At 44.2% G+C, this 9955-nt stretch overlaps 1 protein-coding gene across 6 annotated transcripts in view; it reads right to left on the reverse strand.

Moving 5' to 3' along the window:
* TTLL7 (tubulin tyrosine ligase like 7) overlaps positions 1 to 9121 on the reverse strand; it is a 76272-nt gene extending 67151 nt beyond the window's left edge. For 2 of the 6 annotated variants that reach the window (XR_008824703.1, XM_056356315.1), the window contains exon 1: positions 8987 to 9121. The gene's annotated coding sequence lies outside the window, so the exon portion shown is untranslated. Of the gene's footprint in view, positions 1 to 1109; positions 1309 to 8986 lie in introns of all 6 variants that reach the window. The other 4 variants (XM_056356310.1, XM_056356309.1, XM_056356313.1 and 1 more) reach the window with 4 other exon arrangements.
* Positions 9122 to 9955: the final 834 nt, after the last annotated feature.

The following is a 9955-nucleotide window of genomic DNA, read 5'->3' on the forward strand; positions in this document are numbered from 1 at the left end:
TGATCCAGGACTCTGCACATTATTACACAAATATGAAACTTCTTCCCAACTTTCTATGCTGCTTTGATGGCTCAAAGAAAGAGATTCTCTCCAGGAAATTTCCTAGTTGCATCATTCAGAAGAAATGTACACAAAGTACAAAATTTTTCTCAAGTCTGTACCATAAATGAGATCAAGCCCTCTGTAACAGGACCTTCTGTGTAGCCCAGTGCAGTAAATATAGACATTTCTATTGACTTTTGTGGACCTTGTATCACAATGTTTCAGTTCCAGAACAGCCCTGCCAGTAGCACCATTCAGGCATATAATTAAGACACAAACTCATTTGGTAACAAGACTAACCCATGTATCATCCAGGTCCCAACTACAGTCCATTTAAATCAAACCTTCATCACAGTAGATTACAACTAAAAATAACTGAGTTGCCTCTGAATTTCTCCCTTTCTTGACAAAGATTACAAGCTTCAATGATCACTTTCAGAACTGCTTGGCCGTCCAGAAACAGCGCTTCATATTTCATAGCTCTTGTAGGATTCACAGGTTCAGAAATAGGGAATATTGTGCAGCTGATATATAGATACATCGCCACAGGAAAAGCTTCATGCTCTTCTCCAGAAGCATATTTTGTCTAGCTATGGGTCAAGAATTACTGTATTCAAAAAATGCTCCTGAATCTAGTTATCTATTGTAAGGAACAACAAAGTGCGAGCTCAAGGATGGATGAGAAAGAGCAAAAAAATGGAGAAAAGGACCAAGAATCCTGGAAAAAGGACTCATTCCAAAATACATGCTATGGACAAAATGCATAAGCATTCAAACTAAAGGCAATGTATTTCAATTAACCTAGGCTGCAATACAGAGCAAGGTGAGGGTAGGGGGAGCAGAACACAGCCCAAAAAAAACCACCTTAGCAGCAGCATATGGCAGGAAGATATAACCAGTTATTCTGCATACAAATTACTGATAAGAGTGCAAAATTGTTATTGATCATGAAATTAACTGACAAGATTACATACTGCAGAATAAACGGCCGTACCAGGACCTCCCACTGATATGGAAACAGATTTAAAATAATTCTGCAGTACAAGTAGCAAAATGATATCACTTACCGCTAGTGTTGCATTGCTGAAACTATCTGAAGAGTCAGCCCCCTGGAAACAGATTTTTCTTTCAATAATTGACAGCTGATACAGTTTCAGGCAGTGTTGGTATACCAGGGACATACATGCTGCAGCAGCAGCTCCTTCTCATTTAGCCTATCCCCAGCCCTTTTTAGATCTTTCTTAACCCTTTCTAGGTACCTTCTCCCTGTGTTTTAAGTGAAAAGAGAAAGGCAAGACACATTATAAGAAAAGAATGCATTATTTCCCACTTTACTTAGAGTGTGACAAGAACCGTGGGAAGAAAGTCAGTAGGATTTAGTCATAACAATAAGCTAAAGAAGAGTCAAATCTAAAAACAGAAAATGACTCAGTGACTAGGAAGGAATTATACCAGAGACATGAGGTACTGTACCCAGAACAATGATTTCTCTAAATGTAGAAGTAAGAGGTCAGGACCAGAATAACATAAAATAGTAGCAGAGAAGTTAAGCTAAAGAAGACGAATAGTTCATAATTTACTGTATGAAAAATGGTTATGATTCTCTTCCAGCCTTGGACCAATGAGATTTGGGTTTCGAAATCAAACCTATTTGGTTTCAGTGAGGCCAGGACTGACAGAGCAATTTTTAAACCAAATGAAATCTTAAGTGAAGGGATGGAAAGAGAAATATTACTTCTTTTCCTGGGATAACTCTTTCTGTAGCATTATGAAACCATTCTCATTTCTTAAATTTGGTTCTTTTGTTTTACAATGTCAATTTATATCAATGAGAAATTGTTTTCTGACATCATTTCACAAGATCTTTGTCATATTATTTTTCTTTTTCATTAAGAAAAGATTGGTCTGATCTGACAGCTCAGTACCTTTTAATAAGGGTGGACTGTGGACCACAGAGGCCACCTGACAATAAAAGGTTTCAAATATTCTTTTGTTCAAATGGATTATTTTTCCTCACAGGGGAAAAACAAACAAACAAACCAAAACAAAACTGAAGAAAACTCTGGAGAAATCAACCACACTCCATTGTCTTGTGTCAGTTATACAGCAGTCAGGCCTATTGCATGTGCCAGGCAAGACCAGCTGCACCACTACTGTCACACCTGCCCTACAAAGACAAAGGTATTGCAGACAGCCAGATTCTAGCGTGACTGGTATAGTCACATAAAGTGTTTTTAGTTCCTATGAGCTGTGGTGCCATCCTTCAGGAACATATACAGGTAGAATGAAGGTGGGAGCCGAACATGCAAAGGCTACAATACATATAAAAGACATTTCCTCTTACTTCTTCCCCCTTTAGTCTACAAATTGTAAGAGTCGATGTTCTCTCTGAACTACAGAGAATGTCTCCCTTGTTTGCTCATTCAAGTGAAATAGAAAATAAAAAAAACCGTGCATATTTGCACCATAAGTACAATGAAATAAGGCCCTGAAAATTCAATAGCTCTGCAACAGTTTGTTGCCATTTTTCCCAGTTCATAAGAAGTATGGTTCCCCCTTTCACACAAATCAGCAGGGAAAAACACTGCAATGAAATCCCAAAGATGACATAGCAAGCACATTTGTTCCTCAAATATAAAGACAAAACAGTGGATTCATCTGTATAAATGTAGAGCCCTACAATGTAGATTTTGAGCTGGTTTCCTTGGGCTGCCTTCACAGACAGCCTACAAATAGTGTGAGCAGCTGCTACAGGTATCTGGATTGTAGATATATAAACTTAGTGAGACAAATCCCATCCAAGTTGTTCAGCATGAAAATTTCACTCTACTTAAGACAAACAAAAAATGACCAAACAAACAAAAAAATGCAACCCATCAAGGATTAAGGCCTCTACTTGGGCCGTGATTAGAAAGGTACATCTTCCAAAATCAAAGAAGAGGTGAATTCAAGGACTTTGAAAAAGTGGGAAATTGTAGGAAGAAACTCAGTGCAACCAACTGAGACACAATGTCCTGTGAAAGCACAGAACTGGGAGTGGAATCAGGACATCTCTCCTGACATCTCTTCCCACAATTTCCCCACAAGCTCCTCATACTGTCTTGGTTCCAATTTTCTTACATCCATTTGTTGCAGAGACAGCCTCAACTGGACCATTAATCTACCATCCTCAAACAGCTGGAACATGCATGCATGTCCCATGACTGACTGAGAGGTATTTCTTCTTTATCAATGAAACTAAATGGAGTGCTGACTATCGGCATCAGACATTCCTGAATACCCACTCATTAAAATATCTTCTTTTTTATTTTCATTTCTCATAACATTTTATTACATTTTCTCAGAAAATATCAAAGACTTGCTTCCTATATGTGTTTGGATTCCTGAATGTTGCTTTTGGCAGAAAGGCCACAATGCCCTTTCATATTTTCTCGTACCTAGAGGCAACAGAGGAAAGTAATATGCAGGCTTTTTTAAGTGACTGCCTGGGGTCATTAACTACATCATTTCTCAACTGGTGCCCAGAATTTCAAATTAACTCTGTATTGTTCACTTTTCTTCTATTTCTTCACTTGTGGATGCTGCTCTGGGTCAATATCCTACAGGATTCCCATCTCTACTAAAGACTTGCAACAGTCTGAAACAGCACTGAATCCTGTCTCATCATGCAGTAACTCTTTATTTTTCTTACTGAATATATCCTCACCATCCTTAGAAACATTCTTTTCAGCAAATGCTTCCATTGTTAAAACAGCACAAAATGTACGAAAGCCATGTTCTCACATCACTCTTGTTCACTTTTAAGCAAAAAAATCTTTTATTCAATTTAATGCCGAATTGTTAACGCTCACTAGTAATTTAGTCTTTCAAAGACTTCAGGATGACATAAAAATAAAAAGTTAGGTTAATATTATACCCCTCTAAAAAGCCACACAAAATAGAAGTAATAAAAGAAAGTGTTTCTTTCCCTGGGTGAATAAATTGCATATCTTTCAGATCTCTTCCATCAATAATTCATATAAAGTCCTCTACCACATTTTTCCCATTCCCAAGACCACCAAGATAAGATTGGAAGAACAAAATGATACAACAAATTCACAGAAATTTCATGTTCAGTGGACACAAAATACACAACAACCACCCACAAATGCAAATAAAATGCAAGCTTCCATCGCATAGTTCTATTCCGTATTTTTCAAGAAAATTCCATTCTGAGCAAGCAAATAAGAGCAATTTTCCCATCAAATCTCACAATCCTCTGCTCTGTCAGTCCACTTTTTTTTTTCCAACATAAATGCTATCTAGTGCTATCTAGATCTTTGCTTCTTCACCTACATGAATTCAGTATTAAGCATCTGACTTCATTTTCTGATGCTATACTCCAATGCTTCCACTGCACCCTATAGGGATATTACTGTGCTGCTTTTCAAACGCTAAAAATAAAACAAACACATGTCAACCCAAGGACAAAGTTGGAAGGAAACATACTTTAATGTAACCAAAGAAGAATATATTTAGCATTTTGCTACTAAGCAAGGATGAAAATAAACTTGTCAACACATTACTGTGTCTAACTGAAGCCCACACCCCACACCCCACTCAATTCTTTCTGTAGCATTTATTATATATGACAAAGTTAATTTTATCTGTCATCTTATGCGACTGTTAGTACTGTTACTACTGCTGGCCAGAAGGGGTTCCTGAACTGCAGCGTAAAGCACTTCCATCCTTTTAGGCAGACAGGTTTTCTATCAATTAACAGTAATGTAGTCATCTAAGGTGCATTTGAGCAGTGGTGCATATTAGACTTCAATATGGAACCCTTCCAAAAGCAAATACAAGCATAAGTGGGAATTGGCATGGCACTCACTCCACAGAAAGGAAAGTGAAAAGTGAGTCCTAAATCAGAATGTATCAGAATCAGAATCTTTTTGTATTCTTCCATTATTGTTAACTTGGGCTCTCCATAAGGCAGTACTGTTTCTGTGTCCCCAGAAATGAATGCTCATCAAAAAACATGTAATTATATTCTTAAATATTGCCTTTGAAGCAAAGATATTTTTAAAATTAATGCCTGAATTTTAAAAATTTTAAACTATTCAAACTTATATTTTTAACATTGGGAAAAGAAATGTTACAAATGCATACGTTGCTCTTCATTTTGCAGATCCTATATTGTGAGTAAAACTGATATGGAGGGCAAGAACGATTGCACCCGCTTCATTTAGTCCTTTAAAACACAAAAGCAAAAATATAGTCTGTTACGTTAGAGCTTGTTTCCCGATATGTGGAAATTAAGGCAAGAGCAAAAATGTCAACCAATGAGTATAAATTAATGTGGTAGTATTTTAAAACTAGTTTGTACAGCTGTATGCACATTTAAGAGAGAATGCAAGGAAGAACATTGGGAACAAGCAAAAAGCTAAGACTCTAACCCTTGCAGAACCTGTGGGTTTCTTCATCCACCACCATGAAGAAGAGTATCTTGTAGATCAAGGCATTATGGAACCTCCTGGTCTGAAAGAGCTCCTGGCTCCAAGGGAGGTGCTACTGTGAAACTGGAAGATTTGCTCTAATACCCAATAGATTTAAAGGTTGACTGATTCAGTATGTCACAACATTTTTTTTCTCCTGTATCCATCCTCAATTACAGATGATTCTTTTACCCATCAGTGTAGTAGACATCAATGAACTCCATTCTAAATTTAAAATACATTAGTATTTTAAATATTAATGTTAAAAAGGTTCATCGGTTCCAGTAAACTTGGAAGGAAGCTCGTAATGTCTGCAAAAGGAGTAGCTGCAAAGTACCATTCTGGCAGGGGTTTAGGTAAGCATTAATGGAGCTCTAAAGAGCTTCCACATGCTTAATAAGGGCCATTTGAATCCTACCACAAGAAGTCAAATGGCCCCAATTAAATTCCCAGGTGTGTAGAAAATAAAAGTGAATCTGAGGCTAAATATTCTAAAGTTTACCAGGGAAAAGCAAAATCCAGCTAGTATCCTCCAATATGTATGCTGTGGTAACTGCAATGAATTTTTGTAACTTGACAGTTTGTATGCATCTTTCCAAACGCATACAAACGAACTCCTGTTATCTTCATATAAATTATAGCCCTCTTTTAAGTAAAATACAATTATTCCCTGCCCCCTCAGATCATTACAGAGTCACTGGGTCGACTCTGGATAATGGAAATACCTCATCAAAAAAGTAAAAGACTGACATGCATTCACCTTTTTCTTCAGAGACCAATACAAAGCCTAAAGATACAATTCAGTGTCTTCATGATTTAGGATTGGCCCCAAAGTCACAACACTTCAAGGCAGTAGTAAAACTCAAAATTTTCCAAAAGTTTGAAGAAACTTATAGATATATGAGAAATAAGCATCATTGGTTTCAATAAGCAGTCTTTACACTGATAAAATTATAGCACACAACTAAAAAACATTAGTGACACACATAAAAAAATCATCTTGCAACATGTTGGCATACACATTTGTTAAGACAGGAGCTTTATAAAAGTAGATGGAAGGTAGCTTGGGAAATGTTATCAGTTTTTCCATTTCAGATGTTTTCATTCCAATTTTCTTGGTTTTCTAAGTTTTTCCATCCTTAAATTAATACTGCATTCTCAATTTGTATGATACATCTGCAAGTATCTATTAAATGTAAAAATACTCCTTAATAAAACATTAACACATAGGGAGCAAAAAAAAAGAAGAAAAAAAAAAAGTCAGAACATTAGAAAATGTGGAAGTTCAAGAAATTACTCATTTACCACACGTTTCCTACAGAGGTTTCTAAAACTTGTAATAAATATCCGCAAATGGAGATCAAGAAATTGTATTTCAGTCTTTCTTAATGCTGACAATTCAGAGCAGGCACATTCAGCAGTCAACATTAGTCTGCCATATTTCACCTTTAAAAAAATATCTATGGCTTTCATTACCAACATACAGAATTACAAAGACCTTCGAAAAAATCCTGACTATATACAAGAATGCAAGATGGTTTCATGTCTAACTGCTTGTTGACCAGTTTGCCTCCCAGTTCCTCAGACTTGTCCACAGCTTAATCTATGCTGCCAATTTAACACTGTCAGCTTTGGAAGGGCATGGGAACAAACCCTCATTTGATTGCAAACCTGAGCCTCAGATTACCAAAATGATTGCTAGACTACTGGAATAATTACCGAGTAACTGCTGACAGGCTTCGTCTCCTGGCCTCTTCTAACACTCCCGAACTGGTGGGCAGATCCCTTTAGAAGTACGTGGAATGTATCCAAACCATCAGAAATATAGAAAGATACCACACCCTGACAACAATCTTTCTAGACTTTCTTGCACAATATTGTCGATACTTATGATACCTACAGGTTAAAGCACATTCTTTCCTTATAAAAGAAATGCCACATTCTGGATGAAATAATTCATGTAATTTTCTGAAACATTTTTACATTTGTCTTCAGAGAATCTGGCTTCAAAATAATACATCCATATGTCACTACAGTCATATTTACTCACCATATAGGAAAACTCCTGTCATAACAACTGCTTCTGTCATTTTTTCTTCAAAGTGGGACTGACACCTACCCTATTCCAATTAAAAAATACATCCTAGTACTTAAACAGGGACAAAAGCTTCTACTGATGCCAAATTACTGTACATTTTGAGATACTTTGTAGAATTTGGGGGACAACCAACTCCCACAGAAAAAAGTGCTTCTAGTCCTTCAATTGTGAAAGCAACCAGCAGGATTTCTCTGGGTATTATTAAGACAGGTACTAACACCCTGGTACATAAAATTAATGAAGGATTTAGGCAGAAAAGTATACTGAAACAGAGGGGAGGGTGTGGGGTGTGGGGGTGTGCTTGTTTGGTTTAGGGGTTTTGGGTTTTGAGAAGGAATAAAATCTAATTTTGGTACTCAAACTGCAAATACGTAAGCAATGTACAAAGGCGATCAATATCAAGCCCTTAAATCAGTTTCACAGAGCTCAGCAGTATGTTCAAATTCCAGCATCCCTGGCTTTTCCCTTTCACTTACAATTATGTGTTTTCAATAGCAGAAATTCAAGAAGATCCCAGAGATTACGGGCTTTCAACTAAGTGCAGAAAGCACAGGAAAATACTTGACTCGCATCCCCAGAGATCTAACTTGTTCTACATTTTAGCCTCCGCTGGGTACCACTGCCGACAGACGATCCCATTTCAGCCCTAACCGGCTCCGGAGAGACCGGGCCGTACGCGAGGTACAACCTGCACGGATGATGGGCTTCGCATGCAGAGCTGGGGGTGGGGGGTGGGGGGACGCGGGGGTGGTGGGGGGTGTAGAAAATTAACACCTTTAATCCTGAACAGCCTTCCTGCTCCACACGCCCCGCACCGCGACAGGCGCGGGGCCGCCCCCGCCCTCAGGACCCTGCCCGAGGGGCCGCTGCCGCCATCCCCGCGCGGTCCCGCCGCCGCCATCCCCGCGCGGTCCCGCCCGCACCCGCGCCGCAGCCCCCGCCGCAGCCCCCGCCGCCCGGGGCCGGGCCCGATTCTGCGGGCAGCGCCTCCCGCAGCCCGCGCCCGAGAAGCGGCGGGGGCCGGCGGCCCCTCCTGCGCTCCCGCCCCCGGAGCATCGCCTCGGGCCGGCGGCAGAACGCGCTCCAGCACGGCCCGAGCGGGACCCGCACCCCCGCGGGTGCCCAACCCGCCCCTGCCCACTGCCCGGCACCCGCAGCCCCCGGCCTGGTGCAGGGCTGCCCTTCCCCGCCGCACTCCTTCGCGGGCGGCGGTGCTGAATCACGACGGGCAGCGGCCCCGCCGGCGCTCCCCGGAGGCGGCGCTCCCAGCCGACGGCAGCCTGTCCCCCGTGGGCGCGGGAGGCGGCGGGCCGCGGGTAAGGCGAAGCGCGGGCGGGAGGGGGCGATGGGCCCGCCGCCCCCGGGCCGTTACCTGTCGGGGCAGGAGGCCCTCGAGCGCTCCGGTCCTCCCGGGCGGCGCGGAGGTGCCGCGGGGCCAGGCCGGGCGGCGCGTGCTGCGCCTCACGGGCGGCGCGGCGGGGCTCTGCCGGGCGGCAGCATCCGAGCCGGGCACTAGCGGGAGGAGGAGCGGGAGGCGACGGCGGGGAGCTGGGACATACCATTCCCCGCGAGGGGGCACCGCCGGCGGGCGGGCGGGCGGGCGGGGCGGGGCGGCTGGGCCCTCCCACGCAGGTACGTGCGACGAGAGCGCCCGAGGGGAGGCGGGCGGTGTCCGCGGAGCGGGGCCGGTTGACCGGGGGCGGGGGCCAGCCCTCCCGAGCCGCCTGTCTCCCCCCGCCCCGCTCGCGGTGGGAGCGGCCCGCGCTGTCTGCCTGCGCGAGGACGCGAGCGGCAGGACCTGGCAACGGCGCGGGCGGCGCATCCCCCACCCGGGCGGGCGGCGCGGGGCGCGCTCCCCTCAGGGCCGGGGCCGCCGCCTTCTCCCCTCGGCCCCGCACAGCCCGCGCCGCCCGGCCGCCGCGGGGCCAGGGGACGGCGGGGCCTGGCTCCGGCTGAGGGGAAGCGCCTCGGGAGCCCTGCGGCGGGAGGGCGGCCGTGAGCGGGGCGGGCACTCCCCGCCCGGGCGTCGCCGCCAGGTGCGCGGAGCCTGCGGCGGCGGCGGCGGGGACCCCCCCGGCTGCGCGGGCGGCCGCGGGTTGCGGGAGGCCCGGCGGGGGCGCGGCCGCCGGAGCCGCCGGCGGGGGTTTGCGGACAGTGCGGCGCTGGCGGGTCCCGCCGCAGCCCCTGGGCCCGTGCGGTTTATTCGCGTTTTCAGACCATTTTCCCCCTTCCCGGCCCTCACGGCGGTGTTTTCCCTGCTGTTCGCCGCTCTGAAAGAGCCGTTTCGGTCTTTCCCTGAGATGCTTTGCACCCTAGCACAAGGCGCTTGACTTAATCAGAT

The sequence above is a fragment of the Falco biarmicus genome, chromosome 11 (assembly GCF_023638135.1).
Source record: "Falco biarmicus isolate bFalBia1 chromosome 11, bFalBia1.pri, whole genome shotgun sequence".
NCBI classification, from domain to species: Eukaryota; Metazoa; Chordata; class Aves; order Falconiformes; family Falconidae; genus Falco; species Falco biarmicus.